Here is an 18,794-nt window from a genome sequence, read left to right on the forward strand (position 1 = left end):
TCTGATTAATTTATTATTAAATTCTGAGAGAGGAGTGCTAAAGTCTCCAACTGTAATTGTAGATCTGCCTCTGTCTTCTGTTCTATCAGTTTTTACTTCATGCATTTTGAAGCTCTATTTTGATGTATATATACATTCAAATTATGTCCTTGGTAAATCAAACCCTTAACCACTTCGTAATGTCCCTCATGATTTCTGGCAATGTTCCTTTTACAATGTCTATCTGATATGAATAGTCATTCCAGCTTTGTTTTGATTCTGGTATGATTCCTTTTACTTTAGTCAGTCGGTTTTATTCTTGTAGTGGATTTTTCATGGACAGTATATAGTTAGGTCTTACTTTTTTATCCAGTTTGATCATCTCTGCCTTTTAGTTCATTATTTTTGAATAATTCTTGAATGTTACCTCTTCAAATTCTGCCCTCTTCCCTCTCTTCTGGATCTTTAATTACACCTATGTTAGGCCATTCAGTATTGACCTACAGCTCTTGAATGATTTGCAGTTTTCCCACAGATTTTCACTTTTCATTTCTGTTTGCTTCATTTCTGTTTACCTGTCTTCAGGTTCACTAATTCTTCCTGGAGGTGTCAAGTTGGTTATAAAGGAATGTACAGCTACAATAATTCAGTTAGTAGACTATGTCCTCAATACTTAAAAGACAAACCAAAGCTTAAATATCACTCTTCTCCACTCCACGCACACCATTTTTGTTAAGATTCCAGGAATATGGAATAACTAATACAATCATTTTAAGTGTCTAGAAGCGTCCATCCTAGTAAAAATTAATTTACACCTGAAGAGGCTTTGTTGAAGCTTTAAGAATATTTGCCAATGAGTATTTTAAGCTCTTCTGTTAAGATTCGCTTCATTTTTGTCATATGGACACAACCTCAGTTTGACATGTCTTAGGTAAGAGCTACCCACATCCCTATAAATGTTGATACGGCATAAGTGAGAGGTCAGTGAAGATTTTTCAGCCTGCTTCTATGGGGTTGAAGCCATAAGTATGCATATATGAAAGGGAAAGTATTTTTTTTTAATTTTTGAAACAACAAAGAAAAAAAACAAAGGAAGGGAAAAGAGTAAAAATGCTGCCCCAGAGGCTTGTATATTTTTAAAGTGCCTGGTTATCTTATATCTACTTATCTCCATCTCCATTCCCATATGTATTTTCTAGTTACATATTTGTTGATGTTATTCGTTCTCGACATTCTTCCTTTTAATGAATTAAATATCACCAGTCTGATGGCTGTTATTCTGGGGTAAACTAAAAACACACTTATTATGAACATACTTGATTTATTATAGCCCCAAAAACAATCATGATAAAAGATGGCTTTCATTACCTTAATCCTCACCATTAGCAGTTTCAAATACATTTTGGTGAAAAAAAGGAATTAGGAGTAAATAAATAACAAAGTAACTTTCCTTTGGGTTTTGTAAAAAGATAGACTTTCATTCAGTTCACATTTCACACTTTCTCATGTTTCTTCTTATACCTGTTTACATATTCGTGAGATGGCAGACTAGGGCTTCGGGGTAAAATATTTAGCTATGGACAATTTTTCTCTGTGCAAATCCGTATGGCCTAGTTAATATAATATAGTTATTGAGTTAAATTTGCATACTTACTCTGGGAAATTCAAGGATTTTCTAGGAATTCCATTTGCAAGCATGTTTGGGTGTCCTATGGACACATAAAAAAGAATTTGGAGGGATTTACCTGGTGGTCCAGTGGTTAAGAACCCGCCTGCGAATGCAGGGGACACAGGTTCAATTCCTGGTCCGGGAATATCCCACACGCTGCAGAGGACTAAGCATGTGTGCCACAACTACTGAGCCCATGTGCCATAACTACTGAAGCCCACGTGCCTAGAGCCCATGCCCTGCAACAAGAGAAGCCACTGTAATGAGAAGCCCGCTCGCTGCAACTAGAGAAAGCCCATGCGCAGCAACGAAGACCCAACACAGCCAAAAATAAATAAATTAAATAAATAAATTTTAAAAAAATAGAATTTGGAGCTGTCACCAAGCCTACTGAATAACTCGGTTGGGCATGACCATAACTTGGATACTATGTACTCTAAGCCAAGGAGGGGCGTACCTGGCCTCTGAGCTCCGTTGACAGTCACTTATGAGACTTAAGAATTTGACGTATGTAGAATGATGTAAAAAGATCTTATTTCAGAAGACAATGAAAATGATCCAGGGAAGATCATTCTTTTTTTTTTTTTTTTTTTTTTTTAATTTTGGCTGTGTTGGGTCTTCGTTTCTGTGCGAGGGCTTTCTCCAGTTGCGGCAAGCGGGAGCCACTCTTCATCGCGGTGCGCGGGCCTCTCACTATCGCAGCCTCTCTTGTTGCAGAGCACAGGCTCCAGACGCGCAGGCTCAGTAATTGTGGCTCACGGGCCTAGTTGCTCCACGGCATGTGGGATCTTCCCAAACCAGGGCTTGAACCCGTGTCCCCTGCATTGGCAGGCAGACCCTCAACCACTGCGCCACCAGGGAAGCCCCAAAGATCATTCTTATAATACTGATGTAATATTGTGGTGGCATTAGAGCTAGTGGGTGTACGAACACTCTGTAACAATTGCCTTTGACAGATACAAGAGGAGAATGGCTCTATACAAAAATAAAATCTTTGGGACACCCTGGTGTGGCTTTGGGACATCTGATGGCCACATCGTTAGGAAGAGGGTGGTGTCAGACACAGAGTTTGGGGTTAAGTATTGCCTCCTACTTGGAGGCCCCCTGCATTTGAAGCATTACAACATGTTATTCCTTATTCCAGTTGTCTATTTTTGAGTCACAAATAACTCCAAATATTAGGGGCTGAAAACAATACCACTTATTTTGTGCACATGTTAAGAAAAAGAGAACTGTGGCATCTCTCCCTCTTTTATAAGGACATTAATCCTTTTGGACAACCCCCTCCCATAATCTAGTGACCCTGACCTAATTACCTCTCAAATGTGTCGTCTCCAAATACCATCCTATTGGAGGTTACTGCTTCAGAATGAATTTAGAGGAGACACAATTCAGTCCATATCAGATATTGACCTGTAATTTTCTTCTCTTTTAATGCCTTTTTTTGGTTTGAGTAGTAGAGTCATGCTGGTTTCATAAAATGTATTGATTAATGCTCTCTCATCTTCTATTTTTTTGGAAAGATTGTGTACAATTTGTATCACTTCTCTTTTAAATGTTCTGTCCAATTTACCATTGAAGCCACCTATGTCTGTATATTTTTTCTGAATATGTTAAACTACAAATTCAATTTGTCTTCTTCTGAAATTGGGCCTTAGTTTGGAGAGATTCTAATTCAACAGAGTTTTATGGTTTTGAGTTTCAACTGGGGCCAGTTTCCTAAACCTTCTTGCTCCCCATGCTGAAACTCACACGCAGGGACCCTAAATTCACCCCCATGAAAGTTGGGGTCTGGAAATTTATTTAAGGCTCAACTCAATTCAATTATCAGAGACACCTGTGCTCCACCCAAACGATAGGCATACACAATGGGGAGGGGCGGCTGTTACGCTTAGATTAAAGGGCTTTCTCTCCATCACGTCAGTTAGAAACAGGCTAAAGGACCAGTCCTGGAATTTTACCCCACATCTGATAAATAGAATACACTTAATGTCCTAATTTTTTGCTGGATCTCTGAGAGATTTACTCCTTAAAGAAGGCTCAGAGAAAGAGAGAATGGGGAATTTTCTGGAAACTAATGAGCCTTGGAGACTCAGCTTTCCCCCTCAATTGACTTTGCCACACAAGATCAGACTGGCAGAACATCAATATAAACTTTATTTGCTGGGATTGACTCTGGACACACTGCATATTTCCTGCTGAAATATGTGTAAGTATAGGTATAAATGGATGTACTTTTCCCTAACACTTTGAATTCCAAGGCTTAAAAATGCTTGGATAAAATGTAGTCTTTCTTTCTAAAGAAACTGATTTATATGGATGCTGTTTTACAACCCCCTACAGTATTTGTAAAGTAAAGTATGTTCTAAATCTTGCAGTAGTAACTGTGCAGGCCATACTGCCGTTATTTTAGTCTATAGGAATTAGACTGGTAATTAAGTATTTGATTCCACAATTTTAAGGCATGTACTTTATCCTGTATACATCTGTGTTGAAAGAGGCCTGTGATTTTTGTCTTTCGAAAATATGCTTAACGTTGGCACTTAGATTCTTCTAGGCCATGTGAACATAAACAGATAACAAATATAGTCTTTAAGCAAATAGTTTTTGTTTCTTTTTTTAATTATGTCAAATAGCTAGCTTAACAATTTTTCTGGTTTTCCTTCCCTGAAGAGGTGTGGTATTTTCATTTTATAAGACGTGGTCATTCTGGGAACTTTCTGGAATGATGTTGAGGCTGAGAAGGTATTCAAGTATGGTTCTTGAGTTATTTGAATATGTAAAGGTCACAATTTAATCATTTTGAAGTGGATTTTTGAGAATTTTTTAAGTGAAAACCTTTCCTTATAATTGGAAATTTCAAGGTTAGTTATGAGCAAGAATATGAAATACAGAAGAAAAAAAACAGCCAAACCATCTAGTTAAATATCAAGTTGGTCCTACAGCTATTTTTGCATAATTTAATTGAAGATTTGTTATTATAGTTAATAAATATGTTACTTTTAAGTGGTAAGTGAATGGATCTTTTTATTTTGAAAAAGAAATCTATTAAAATCTTGAGTACAATTTAAGCAGAAATGATTCTATCTTTCCTCGGCATACTCCACAGATAGCATTAACTCTTGGAGAGTATGAACACTCACACACACCAAAAAATATGGAAAATCAAAACGTAATGTTATACTATAGTAGCATTTGTAGAAATGAGTCTTCCAGTCCCCTTTTCTAGAAACTGACACTTCCTCTCCCCTCATAATTATCACTGGCAGTGCCACATGAGTAAATATGGTCCTGCCTTTCAGCAGCAGCTGATGGTCCTCGGTCGGACAACCCCCCTTCCCCCAAGCCTGGCCAATGATACTCTTTCTTTGTCAGTAGAAATGAAAATCATCAGACAGTTTTCCTCCAGATGAAGAAAGTTCCAAAAGGATAAGATATTGTATTGGTCTTGATTCTTCAGAGAAACAACACCATTAGGATAGATAGATAGATGGATAGATAGATAGATAGATAGATGGATAAACAGATAGATAGAGAGAGAATTATGAGAAGGAGTTGACTCAAATGGTTATGGAGGCTGAGAAGTCCTAAGATCTTCAGTCAGCAAGATGAAGACCTAGGTGAGCTGATGGTAAAGTTCCAGTCTGAACTTGAGTCCAAAGACAGGAGCCGACAGACGTACAAGCCCAAAGACTGAGCAGAGAGAGTGAATTCTCCTTTGCTCAGGCTTTTTTGTTCTATTCAGGCCTTCGAAGGCTTGGATGAGGTCCACCCACGTTGGGGAGGGCCATCTACTTTATTCAGTCTGTCGATTCAAATGTCAATCTCATCCAGAAACATCCTCATAGACACACTTAGAAATGCTGTTTAAACAAATATCTGAACTTGAAACTAACACAACATTGTAAATTATACCTCAAGAAAGAAAGATAGAAGATCTGAAAAAAATAAAAAACAAAGCCACCTGAAGGCTTCAGTTGAGTTTAAAAAAAAAAAAAAAATCTGAGCATCTCATAGCCCAGGCAGGTTGACACATAAAATTCACTATCACAGGTATCATCAGATGAGGTATTATAAGTGATCATTTTCCCCTATAAGGAGAAAGGTAATCTGCAAGGAAGTGAAAGGATGAAGCTGTCACAAGGAGAAAAGTAGGCAACTAAGGAAGAAAAACATAAACCCTGATCTCAGATGTTCCTGAGACACGCTTTACCTTTCACAGGGTTTAAGTGCCCTGAGAAATAATATCCCAGGGTCCATTGATTTAATTCCCATCTTTTCTTTAGTAATTTGAATTTGGTTTCAAGTACTTGACACCAAAAATACAAACTAATATTGATGGCTGAGTCTGATGAAAAGAGCATTCAACTGGGAGAAGGCAGGCTAGTTTCTAGCCCTGAGTGTGCCGCAGATCGTCTGAGTTTGGGGAAGTCAATTCCCCCTCCAGATTTCAGGCATCTTATCTCAGGAGTACTCACTAACTCATTTTTTTAAACAATCAAATATTGAACTCAAGCTATGTGCTAGGCACCTGTGATGATACAAAGCTTATAGTGGTAAACAAATAAACAAACAAAACATGATTATACAATTTATATGAGCTAGAGGGGAGAATTTGATGGTCTCTCTGACCTTAATGCTTTTCAACACTAGTACAGTACTCATATGAATTGATAGCAATTTAAAGCCCCATATTTTACCCATTATATCTGGCTTTTTATCCATAGCAAAATAGTGTATTCCCCCCAATAATTATTCAAATGTAAGTAGATATCTCAGTACCATATTTTTACACAGAAATATAAATTATATCCACCATAGGCCATTTAAAATATGCTTTCACTTTAAAATTACATCTGGAGGTCGCTTTGTGAAAATAAAATAACTGTTGATTTATGGGTCTTAATAAGAGTCTGATCCTTTCTTATAATAGAAGTGTTATTTATGTTGTTCCTGTTAAGACAGGAAAGTTTCTCCATGGGGGCGGAAGCCATTGATTTCCCTTTGGGGGTCTTAAAAGTGATTTTCTATTCCACAAGCTACAAAGAAAACCCCTGCTTTATGCATCCAAAGCTTATCTTCCCTTCAAAACCCACTCAATCCCTCTCTGATTTGTGCCCATGAATCTTTCCTTGACCCCTTCAACTCTGTGATCTCATGCTGCTCTAAACTCACTGCACTGACTTGCCTTTCAGCAGTGGAACCTGGGAACACAGGATGAAGGCAGATAACAATATTTCAGGAACAGAGAAACTGAGGCGCACACAAGTGGAAGGACTGGGGGAGCCTTGAAGGTTAAGCACAGCCGAAGGGTCAGAAATACAGAGTAGCTTTCTGAAAAAAAGATGATGAAGTCAAGCAAAGGACGCTGTATTGTGTATAATTCCAGCCTTGTGGACGGCACCGACCCGCAGATCTCTCATGCTGAGTCACTGGTGCTACTCCTGCAAAGGGCAAAATAGATTTTAGTACTGCCGTCAGCGGCGTAGGCAGGTAGAGACGCGACTCGTCTCGAGAGGAGGAGAAATGCCACTGCATGGAATCGTCACTTCCCCACTGAGTTCTTTTCTGTTATGACTATTATGTTGATCAGTTTAGAATTTTTGTAAACTGATTTACTCATGGTAAATTAACACCATACCATAAATGTAGAATATTCGTTAATGTTTGATTGATCAATCAACCTCAAAGCTCTCAGTGGCTTACAGCTACCGGTTGCGTCCTTGCTCATAGGTGGGCTGTGCCTCCACAGCGGGTCAGCTGGGTTTGGTTCTGTGTTGCCAGCTGGGTTCAAGATGACCCCACAGGTTTTCTCATTCTCCTTGTACCAATAGCTTCCTATTCCACTCTTGGTGGATCTCAGAGGCACACGTGGGCAAGTCGAATCAAGAAAATGTGTTTTAAGCCTTGGTGTACGTTTCATGTTTGCTACCATTCCATTGGCCAAAGCAAGTCACATGGTCACATGTCCAAGCCCCATAGCAGAGGGTGAGGAAAGTTCCTCTTTCATAGCTGAAGGCTCTGCAGTTTTATAAGGATGTAGTTGTTATAAAGGAGTGAAGAAATGACAACAGTAATCCAATCCATCACATAAAGCTAACAATAAACCGTACCAAATGCTTATAAGAAAAATCAGTATCTCCCCATACCAATCCTGTTCCCGAGAGGCAAGTATTTGCTATTTCTTTTGGAGTTGACCTTCGTCTATCTGTCTATCTATCTATCCATTAGTAAATAATACTATATTTATATTTAGTGTAAATTGGTATTAATACATATTTATCAGTTTTAGACATTATCAAATTCCTGTAACACTAGATGAGTTTGGCTTTGTTGCATCCTCACCCGTATTTTCCCTTCTCCCATTATATCAATATAATATTATCACAATTTGGGGCTTTAATCTGTTATCAGTAGTTACATTATGCCATAGATATAATTCAGTGCTTACATAATATTTTTAATTTCCTACACTTAACAATTTTATTTCTGCTTAAATCTCTTCATACCTATTTCCAGTTTTTAATGTTCCAAAAGACCTGTCGGACACCTGTCACTAATTTTTCCTAGTATTCAAGCACAGGTCTTAGCACCCTATTAATGGCATCCCCTGTCCCCCAACACACACACCTTGGACACCTCCCCCCATCAAAGTTTCACATCCTTCTCTCTTGTCTGGACTAATGCTTTCTACTCGTAGTGCAAAACCATCATCCTTGGGCTTTCTTTACTTCTTTGCTTGAGATATGCTACTAGTTCTCAATATTCTATTAGCATTCAAAGTTTCTGTTGAGAAGTCAAATTTCAGATTCTTAGCATATGATCTATTTTATTTCTCCCATAAGTTCTTAATATATCTTTTTTATTTTTTTCTTCCAGTTTTCTGGAGATATAATTGTCATACAGCGCTGTATACATTTACGGTGTACAGCATAATGACGTGACTTACGTACATCATGAAATGATGATCACAATAAGTTTGGTGAACATTTGTCATCTCATGGAGATGCACAATTAAAGAAATAGAAAAAGAATTTGTGTGTGATGAGGACGCTTAGGATTTACTCTCTTAATATCTTCCATATATAAAATACACATACCCATTTTAATTAGTGACATTTTCAAATTGAAGGCAGTTTCAGATTGAAAACTGTCTTTTTATTATTATTACTATTATTGATTCTCTAAAAAGAGAATCTTCTAGAGTTCCCTGCTCTTATTATCTTTTTGCTCCCAGTTTTCAACTCTTTGTTTGTTCTGCTTTCTGGAAGTTATTCTCTGTATTACCCTGGTCTAAGTCACCATTATCTCTTGCCTTGATGAATATAATACCCTCTGAAATAATTTTCCTGCTCTTCACTTTGCTTTATTGTTGTTCAGGCTCAAAAGAGCAGCCACAGGGACCCTTTAAATATTATGTCAGAATAAATGTTCTCTGCTCTAAACTTTGCAGTGGTTTGTATCCTGTATTTCAGAGTAGGAGCTAACATAATCTTTTTTTTTAATTTTTTTAATTTTTAGTTTTTATTTATTTATTTATTTTTGGCTGTGTTGGGTCTTCGTTTCTGTGCGAGGGCTTTCTCTAGTTGCGGCAAGCGGGGGCCACTCTTCATCGCGGTGCGCGGGCCTCTCACTGTCGCGGCCTCTCTTGTTGCGGAGCACGGGCTCCAGACGCGCAGGCTCAGTAGTTGTGGCTCACGGGCCTAGTTGCTCCGCGGCATGTGGGATCTTCCCAGACCAGGGCTCGAACCCGTGTCCCCTGCATTGGCAGGCAGACTCTCAACCACTGCGCCACCAGGGAAGCCCCTAACAGAATCTTTATGACAGCCTACAGGGCCATGTTGATCTAGAACACCATTAGCCCCCTGCTCTGAATTCTTCCTTTCTTCCTTTTCCTCATTCTCTCCTGGACACACCAGCTGCTTTGCTAATTCTTTAATATAGTGCTTGTCTTTGGAAATAAAATGTGAGCCACAGATGAAAGCCACATGCATGATTTCAAAGATTTTAGTAGACATTAAAAAAAAAAAAGAAATAAAAAACTGGTTGAAATTAATTGTAATAATATATTTAACTGAACTCAATATGTTTAGAATTTATCATTTTAATATGCAGTCAAAAATTTTTAAAGTACAGACTTTGAAAACAAACTGATGGTTACCAAAGGGGAAAGGAATAAATTAGGAGATTGGGATTAACATACACACACTACTATATATAACGTAGATAATCAACAAGGACCTACTGTAGAGCACAGGGAACTCTACTCAATATCCTGTAATAATTTATATGGGAAAAGAATCTGAAAAGGAATGGATATATGTATATGGATAACTGAATCACTTTGCTGGACCCCTGAAACTAACGCAACGTTGTAAATCAACTATACTCCAATATAAAATAAAAATTAAATTAAAAAAAATTTTAATTAGATACTTTACACTAAGTCTTTGAAGACTTTTTTTTTTTAACATCTTTATTGGAGTACAATTGCTTTACAGTGTTGTGTTAGTTTCTGCTGTATAACAAAGTGAATCAGCTATATGCATACGTATATCCCCATATCTCCTCCCTCTTGCATCTCCCTCCCACCCTCCCTATCCCACCCCTCTAGGTGGACACAAAGCACGGAGCTGATCTCCCTGTGCCATGCAGATGCTTCCCACTAGCTATCTATTTTACATTTGGTAGTGTTTATATGTCTGTGCTACTCTCTTACTTCATCCCAGCTTCCCTTCCCCCTCCCCATCTGTCTCTTTATTCCTGTCCTGCCCCTAGGTTCATCAAAACCATTTGTTTTTTTAGATTCCATAAGACTGGTGTGTTTTTTACATTTATACAACATCTCAATCAGACTAACTTTTGATCTATAACTACCCTTCAAAAACATCCCAAATGGAGGGAAGGGGCCAGGCCCTACACTGGCCAATCACTGCATATGGACCACACCGGGAGAGAGGGTACAGCTTCCTTCCATGGAGAGCAATGCCTGGGGAGAGACAGCTGTCAGTAGTCAGCCTGTAATAGAAATGAGCCATCAAAGTCTTTGACTCTGGAGGGAGGGTCTGAGCCATGTACCAGAGCACCTAAAATAGAAATTAAAATGTAATAAAAGTTAAAAATAAAGATGCAGTAGGCAGACCCTTTAAAAACACGCATTTATTTATAACTAACACTTCTTGTCTGGGACATACTCTTAATTAAAAAAACAATGATTGCTCCATACTATCAAGGGTCAAGCGTTTTTAGTAAGTCAGTAATTTGAGCAAAGTGTCTAAATGATGCCAGCTTCAAAACCTAGATTGAAGCATCCAAAGAAATCATATATACATATTATTATATATGGAAAAACTCTGCTTTATGGTGAAAAATCGAAAACAAGATCCTATCCACATGCTAAAAATTTCTCAAGTTTTTTTTTATAAAGTTATGATGAAATTAAAGCAAGATATTAACTCTTCCGTCTAATAAAGCAGCTTAAGAGAAATTAAATGGAAGAAATCTTGGTAAAAATCCTCCTAACATGCAAAACACAGCAAAAATGAATCTGAGACTTTGGGCCAATTAAGACTTGGGGTTGCTAGCGAGTGATCCAAAAGGGCTTCCTTTTGTGTCGTGGACCAGAAACATTTGGAAGAATCTGTGAAAGAGATACATCAGGCAGAAAATCCAGTGGACAATGAAGTTTCTTCTTGATCAGGCAGAGCTTGTCAGTGATATTTCAGACAGCGGCACCAGAAAGGGTATCAGACGTAGACACATTCATTGTGTTGGGAGTGAAGGCAGGCAGAGCAGAACGGGGCTTATTGATAGCTGTCCCCAGTGAGGCAGCTTCCCCCAGCATGCAGAGATAAATGCCACTGCTGGAAATACTAACCTGTCATACACTTTCTGTTGCTGAAGTGGTAATGACAATGTACATCTACTTCATCTGTTCACATTAACTCTGGCTGCCCTAGCAGAAAGTCCACGTAAGAATGGCTTAAATGAGATGTATTAAGTAAGCGTTACAAAGAGTACAGAAGGGTAGATAGAATCAGAGATGATTGAAGTTCCAGAAGAAGAGAAATATGGAGCAGAAGTAATCATCAAAAATAGAATAATATAAACTCCTTGAGTAAAAGACCTGAATCTGAAGGATGTATAAGTGGAATACACTGGAAAAAATTAACTGAAATAGACCAATATATGCCACCTGACCCTAAAATGATGAAAAAGGAATCCAAAAGTGTTAAGTAAACAATATAAATAAAATAAAATTTGTTATTAGAAAAGAAGAAGAAATGAGGTTGCCCTCAGATGCCTCTTCCTCAGCCTTAGACACAAGAATACAAAGGGGATATGATCGCAAACTTTGAAGGAAATGGGTTATTATTCATGATTTCTATTACCAAACAGGGTATGATTCAAAGAGAAAGAGAAAGACACACATGTTTTCCCTAAAAGCACTCATTGAAGACATTCTTTAGTTAACTGAATCAAAATAAAGCTCTCAAAAGTGGGCAGTTTCTATAATAACGTAAAAGAGAAAAAGCACAAAAAGACATTTAAACTGGTTATGAAAAGACAAGCATTATAAATGTGATTATAAAACAAAATGTAAACTAATTATCATAAGAAGAGATGCATGATATAAAATAATTATCGCAAGCAGGTTCTAAATACCTGATCATATCCCCAAAAGTGAGGGGCTGGGGTGTATAGGAGGAAATGAACATGTGCTAATTTCCTTGTCTTAAATAGGGAGGGGTCAACAAAGATTACCTTATGGTTGATATTGGTAAAGAGAAATTAGGTTCAAGTGTGTTTTCCCCCCAAAATAAAGTTATTATTCATAAGATTAAATGAGTTAGTTGTTAAATAACTCAAGATAAGTAAATTAAACCTATGACGGAAAATTAAAAAACAAACCAAAAACCCCCATAAGAATGGAAATAATAAAACTTGATAGCCAAATTTATTAGTGATGACAACAAATACAAATGAATTAGAACTTCGCAATGATGCAGGACAAGAGTTTGGATTTATAAAATCTCCTCTCCAAAAATAATAAAATAAGATTTATGAAGTAAATATAACCAAGAATGTACAGTCACCAGTGAAACAAGCTAAGGGCCCTTAGACAAACATATATAGTAAAAAGTATTTTTTTTTTTACTATTTTTTATGTTTTACATAAAACTATAGAATAAACTGGGCCAAACTGAAAAAAAAAAAAAAATAGCAAGGAATCCACAAGGACACCCCCCTTAAAAAAGAGCAGAGTAATGGGATAATGATGATATTCATAAAGTTTACTACTCTCCCTACAGCCAGAAATGGAGGTTTATGCGGTATTTTGGAAAAAGAAAAAAAAGAATAATGCTCTTCTTTGAGTCTCTCTTCCTCTTTGTCGAAAAACAATATAAAAGCACATTCCTAGGGCTGGAAAAATCAGTCAAAATTAGCCTCTCAACCCAATCCCACCACCCTCTGGCAAAATGGTAACCTCAAAGAGACCAGAGTATCATCTCCTACCTCTAATTGTTTAGCAGGAAACAAAAAGTTGTGGGATTAAAGGAAAAAAATTACTCAGCCACTCCAAGCGACAAATTTCAATCCACAAGGCTTCGTAACCTCTGAAGCAAGAAGGCTGAAGGTTAATCCCCGTGGGAATGGCCGGTGGGTTGTTCAGAAGAGCGGACCTCAGTGCAAGGCTCTCGGGACAACTCCAGGCAAGGAACGCGGCTGTGGCTTCACACACAGCCAGAGCACCTGCCCATCTCTATTTCGTTTTCCCTTCCGTTGACTAAGCATCTACCATATTCATACTCACCCTTCAACTTGCTGCTCTGGAAGCATGTTATCTGTGTCCAGGTTAAAGGAAACAATGAAAATCAAAAATGCAACACAGTTTGAAAAATAAACTGGTGAAAAGTGTTAGGGAAGCTTAGGTCAGGGGAAAGATGGTTAAATATTACAGAGATACAGTAAGTAAAATATTGACGCTGTGGAAGAAGCGGCATATTTACTAGTACGATGGAAGATAAATTCCCCCAAAAGATTCCAAACGGTATACACAAAACCTTAGTTTTTTTTTTTTTTCTTTTTAAATAAGGATGGCCTTCCAAATCTTTTGTTTATTCAATAGTCACAATTAGTAACTTACTTCTGGGAAAAAATTAGTTTGAAGCCGATTTCATATCATATATCAAAATAAGTTTCAGATGGATGAAAGAATAAGGTAATTTGTGAAAATTTTAGAATCAACTATTGGTGAATATTATCTAATTTTGATGAGGGAAAAGACTTTCCATGCAAAAATAGGGAAAATAAATCATAATAGAAAGGATGAATCTTTTTGAATATATAAAATTTAAAAAAATTTGTATTTCAAAAAATACCACAAACAATCGTGAACAATAAGCTGGGAAACATAATTCCTCAGATGAGAGAGAAAAAATATTTATGCATATTCTTTTGTACCAAAAAACATGTTCACTTAAAATGGCACATGTGATCTGAATTCTGTGAAGAATTGCGGGTCCTGATTATTTCCTCAAGCTCCTGTCTGAGGGAGTATGGAAATTTTATAGCACACATTTTTCAAGTAGGCATGCCTAATTGCTTCCTGATTTGTTTATGAAATTTGTGGCAATTACTTGAAGACAATAGCAGGATGAACTTATAAAAGTACAAATATTTCCTGGCCCCTTTGCCAGATGTAGTCACTCAATTCCTTTGAGCTTTAATTTGAAATGGTGAAATTTGAGTACACTGCTCTTTGTCAGCATGCAGTGAATATTTGTTTTCTTTCCTCCTTGTATCCCAAAGTTTTGTAGATCCCAAGTTTCTAAGTAATATAGTATAAAGATAATTCCCTAAACCTGGATTTGCAAACCATTGTCTGCAGCCCAAATTAGCCTGGATCTTTTTGTAAATAAAGCTTTATTGAAACAGAGCCATACCCATTTTTTTTTTTTTTTTTTCACGTGTTGTCCATGGCTACTTTCACAGTGGAACAGCAAATTTGAATCACTAGATTGGGATTGTCTGGCCAGCAAATCCTAAAATATCATATGGCCCTTTAAAGAAAAAGTTTGTCTACCCCTGGAGGAAACTATATTTTTGCTTTTACCACTTGAAAGAAGACAGCGCTGTACTTGTGAAATATAGGTACCTGGTGAAAGCAGCATTTTACTCAAAAAGTATTAAAATGAATATTCTGCAGAATCAAAAAAAAAGAGAGTCAAACTCATATAGAGAGTAGTAAGTCATTGCCAGGGACTTGGGGTGGGAGGGTAGGGAGAAGTTGGTAAAAGGATACAAACTTTCAGCTATAAGATGAATAAGGTCTGAGGATCTAACATAAAACATGGTGACTAATGTTGGTAACACTGTATTTTGTTAAGAGAGTAGAACTTAAATGTTCTAATCAAAAAAATAAGAGAGAGAAAGAGATAAATATGTGAGGTAATGAAGGTTTAGTTAACTAGATGGAGAGGATCCTTTCACAATGTATACGTATATCAAAACACCAAGATGGGGACTTCCCTGGTGGTGCAGTGGTTAAGAATCGGCCGGCCAATGCAGGGGACAGGGGTTCGAGCCCTGGTCCGGGAAGATCCCACATGCTGCGGAGCAACTAAGCCCGTGTGCCACAGCTACTGAGCCCACGTGCCACAACTACTGAAGCCCACACGCCTAGAGCCCGTGCTCCGCAACAAGAGAAGCCACCGCAATGAGAAGCCCGTGCACCACAACGAAGAGTAGCCCCCGCTCGCTGCAAGTAGAGAAAGCCCGCGCCCAGCAACGAAGACCCAACGCAGCCAAAAAAAAAAAAAAACCGCGAAGACATACACTTTAAATATCCTACAATTTTATGTCAATTATACCTCAGTAAAGCGGAAACAAAAAACAAAAGATTCTAAGATTCATATTTAGTATGATTTTCATGTGTTCTAAATCATTTTAGCCAAATAGCGTTTTAAAATGTTTTATGTATTTTATGCCTTTCTTTTTCCTCTTCTTTTCTATTCTCTTCCTTTATTCCTCTTTCTTTATCAGAAAATCTAATGAGTTCTTTCTAAGCTGGAAAGTCACTGAATGTGATCCTGTCCTCATTATACCCCCTTTGATCTTGCTACAATACGGAAATATAGTTAAGCAGTTGTTCTATTCATTTAGGACTCTGGCTAAGGTGCAATAACTGATTGCCATAAATCAGACAGAGAAGTCTGGACCTGGTATCTTTGCTTTGATTCAATTATGTCTTGTGCTAATCCTGCCCTTGCTGCATCTGAATTTATCTGTATGTCTTTGGCCTGGAGGTCAAATGGGGAGTTCATTGGTTTACTGTCTCCTGTGAACTTACGAGTATTTCCTCTTTTATTCAGTTCAAGGACAACCCAAGATGACGCTGTCTTTATGGAGTATTGCCCTGCCATTTTAGAAATGGAGAGCTGCTTGGCTAGTTCATCATTTGGGCAAGCTTAGATAATCCCACATATCCATTTGTTAAAATAAATCTGAAAATTAGGAAACGGTAGTTGTATATAATTTGTATTTATAAAACAGAGAAACCAAGAGAACATATCGTCGGGATGTTTCACCCCTTCTACTCAGACCACAATTCTTGTTTTATTTTTTATCACCTTCATTTCCTCTATTTTAACATGATGTGTTTCCTATCCCTTCATAGTGTTTATATAGTTTAAATAACTGCAGATAGTTATCATACTTTTGAGTCATTGCTTGGACCAGAAAAGCATGTGGGCTAGCTTCTCCTGGTTTTTTTCTTTTTCCTCCAGAATTCAGTTGGTCCATATTATCACTTTTGTTTTTATAAATATGCTCTTTATTCTATTTTTCTAAATGAGTCTGAACCAAAATGCTTTTTCTTTCTGGATATGTGTATCCAGAAACTGACATGTCCTGTGCTGAGAAAGACATGGTGGACATGGTAGCCAGATTTGGGTTTAGAACTTGCTTCTACTTTTTTTTACTAGTTTTATGATCAAAGACAATCTTATAACTTTCCTCAACCTCGATTTCCTCAAATGAAAATACCTATCTCCAACAGTTTTACTGGTACAGACAATCGAAGCATACCAATCTGGCAAAAGCAGTATTTTTTTTTCAAGTTTCAATGGATTTGTCCTTCATATACATGCTTTATATATCTGTTATTTATATACTTATCTACCTATATGACTCACTTCTTTTTTAGAAGCAAGAACAAACACTAAAAAAAAATTTTTAAGGAAATTTCAGGCTCCTAAATATACTATAATGCTACGTTAAGTCAACTACTTTGCCACTGGCTCTGGGAAAGAGAGATGAATGAAAGAGAAAAGAGTCTGCAAATAGACCTATTGGTAAATGTTAATATTTTACAAATGAGAAATATGCAATTTCAATTCATCTGGGAGAAGTTATATGTCAATATAATTTTTGGAAAAATTATCAAAAATAAATCCCATCTTGCAAAAATCCTAAATTTTAACATTTTTAGATATAAATAAGAAATGGCAAAAAGAGATAGTAAATAGACAGCAATGTGAATAATTTACCTTCAGCCTATAATATTTGAATAATGAAGACCCTATCAAGAAAATATATCTTAATTGTTCAGATCTTTCAGGAGGTCATTTTAAGAGTGCTTATGCAAGGTTAAAAATAAAACATACATTATTTAACCCAGCAGTCCTTCTTTTAGGAACTTATAGTCGAAAGGTAATAAAATATAGTTAACTATGGACAAAAATGTAGATCAAAATAGCTTATCAAAGTTTTATTTATACTGTTAAGGTATTAGAAACAATACAATGTCTAACAAAAGTAGATTGATTAAGTAAAATTATTGTTAAATTCATACAACAGAATACTTCTTTACTACTACTATTTTTTAAATTTATGTGTTTGTGTGTGTGTTTATATTTAAATTGTTTTGAAGAACAACAGTAACAAATTGCTAAGAATTCTGGATTACTGATTTCAAAGCTGGGTTTATATTTTTTTAAAAAATTCCAGAAAGTTCCAAAAAGCAAAACTTGAATTTGCTCTGCACAGGCAACTATTTACATAACATTTTCATTGTATTTACAATTATTTACATAGCATTGACATTGAATTATGTGTTATAAATAATCTAGGGATGATTTAAATTATACAAGAAGATGTGCATAAGTTATATACAAATACTATGCCATTTTATGTAGGGAACTTGGGCATCCTTGGAGTTTGGTATCCTTGGGGGTCCTGGAACCAATCCCTGTGGATACCTAGGGACAACTGTAGTCAAATGAATTTTGAGTCAGTTGAGTGAGAGTTCTGTCACATTTCATATGACTACTTTGGCAATCATTTTCTCTCTACAAGCAAATACTAAAATTCAAAGCTTCAAACCAGACTCTGTAACAAGAAGTTTTCTCTAAATCAAAGAGTGAAGAAAAATAAATATCTACAATTAATTACCTGATGCATGATAATGAGTTTTATTCATGATTGAAATTTTATACGTGGATTCATTTGGCAGTTCTGTGATTCAAAGGTGTCTCTGGCTACAGGACTTTTATTAAAATCTTTCCATTGCACTTGACACAGGGAGATCCCATATCCATTTGCCAAAAGTTTTAATTTTTGGTGCAAAACTGAGATATCTAAGTGGTCAGCCTGATGATTTGTTGATAATTTTACATCCTTGAAGTCAGGTTTTATGATCTTACCATCCAGAGTTAGTGGCATAATCTGAGATGTCAAAACAAAGGAGGCACCAGAGTATGGCAGTCACTTGATATATTTCTTCTCTCATTTTTGTTTTTTGTTCAGGTTGATGGAAAAATGTAAATGTAGGTTTGGATATCAGGATGTTAGCAGAACCCTAGGGGGAAAGGAGAGTTTTCTTTGTAACTTGGAAGGCCTGGAACGGCCGCTTCTGACATCATGGGTATTTTTAATGAAATATTAATGACTCTGATTTTAATAGGAATTTCAGCACAACCTAAATTAAGCCATTGGAAAAGGGACGTGGTCCCGTTAAGAACAGTAAAACCGTAAGCCCCCTTCCTGAAGAGTAGCTGTGAGCAGTTAAAGTGACAATCAATTTAACCAGGCCATATTGCTCTGTAAGTCTCTGAAGTGTGAAGTCCCAGCATGCCTGATGTAT

This window comes from Balaenoptera physalus, assembly GCF_965194825.1.
Source record: "Balaenoptera physalus genome assembly, chromosome: 20".
Taxonomy (NCBI): domain Eukaryota; kingdom Metazoa; phylum Chordata; class Mammalia; order Artiodactyla; family Balaenopteridae; genus Balaenoptera; species Balaenoptera physalus.